This window comes from Elephantulus edwardii, unplaced genomic scaffold (genome assembly GCF_000299155.1).
Source record: "Elephantulus edwardii isolate Elephantulus edwardi_28Jun2011 unplaced genomic scaffold, EleEdw1.0 scaffold00284, whole genome shotgun sequence".
Taxonomy (NCBI): Eukaryota; Metazoa; Chordata; class Mammalia; order Macroscelidea; family Macroscelididae; genus Elephantulus; species Elephantulus edwardii.
The window spans coordinates 3,268,506-3,270,156 of record NW_006400034.1 but is presented as its reverse complement, the minus strand read 5'-3'; positions in this window follow the sequence as shown (position 1 = coordinate 3,270,156).

Here is a 1,651-nt window from a genome sequence, read left to right as displayed (position 1 = left end):
AAACAGACCACTGAAGCAGTAACCCACCCCTCTTAAGCAATAACTCAGCTCTCTTAAGCAATACTTAAGCTTTATTAAGCAATAACTACTCCTCCCCACCTCCCCTAGTCCCTGGTAAACCCTATACAAATTTTGTGTATTGATTTTTCTGTTCTAGGAATTACTTGTGAGTGGAGTCTTACCGTCTCCTTATGTGTCTAATTCCTTTTACTCAGTGTTTACAGTTCCTATCATAACGTGTAGCAGGGGGGCTCTGTCAGTCACGTCTGTAGGGAGTTGTGCTGTTAACCCAAAGCTGAGCATCTCTGGCAGATTCACTCCACCTGCCGTTCTGACGTTGAACATGGGCACTCTCCTCTTGGGCAGTCTACAGCCTTGGGAATCTAGGGAGATTCAGCTGCAGTTGGAACTGACTCAACAATGAAAGAAAGCTTATGTGTATCAGAATTTTCACTCTTGATAATGACCTTGATCCCTTTCAGTTAAAAATAAAAGGGTTTCATTTTAATGAAGTTCCATTTATCTTTTGTTGTTGTTCTTTCCTTGTTAATACTTTTGTATCTACCTTTTCTTTTTGATCTGTCTTTTTCTTTTATAATAAACCTTAATTGTCTCAGCTAAAAGAGGCTCCTATTTCAGGTTTCATGTCAGAACATCTGGAAAGCTGCAAACCCCAAGGGACACATCAATAAGCTCCTCAAGTTGTATATTAATACCTTCAAGTTCAGTATGAAAAATAAGCAACTGCTTCTGAGAGATGCCAAAAATGATATCGTTTGGTCATTTTTTACTTCTATTGCATCATCTTTCCTTAGAATGGGCATGTCTGTGGTTCTCTTCCAGTCTGTAGACTTGGCACAAAAATTCATCTTTAAATGTTAGAAAGCAGGATATCACTTTGAGGACTAAGGTGTGCCTGACACAAGCCATGGTATTTTCAGTTGTCTTAATGTGACCAAGAGCCAATGGTAATGAAGAGACAAGCTCACCTGCACTGAAGGTATTTGCCACAAACAAGGCGCCAAGTATTAATGGAAAACCAGCTGATCTATTTCAACAAACAGGCGTGCAGCGCTGCACGTGGCCATTAGTCTATGCCAAGAAATTTGGAAGGTAATAACCTGGGCAACTGACTAGAAGAGATTAATATTTATTTCCATTTTTAAAAATGTGGTCTACCAGTATGGAAATTATGAAACAATATCCTTAATCTTCCATGCAAGTGAAATCTTGAAGTTTATATAAAAATGACGGAATATGCAACATGGGGAGCCTGAGGGACATTATACTAACTGAAATATCTCTGTCACAAAAGAACAAATACTGTATAACATCACTGTAATAAAATAGGACAGAAATAAGGGGTCGGAGAGAGAATGACAAAAGAGTAGGTAGATAATAAACACTGCATTAGATCAGATGAGGATTCCAAAAGGAATATATAATCAGGCATTATGTGCATAACAGAGACAGCTGAGAGAGAGAGGAAAGGAAGAGGGAAGAAAATCTGCAACAGTGAAAAAATATTAGAATATATTAAGTGTTTAAAAACCACAAGCACGACTTGAGTAATAATACATCAACAGGGTACTGCCAGAATTTTCCAGCTGAATGCAGAAAAGGTCGTGATTTGGCTTTAAGGATATCATTG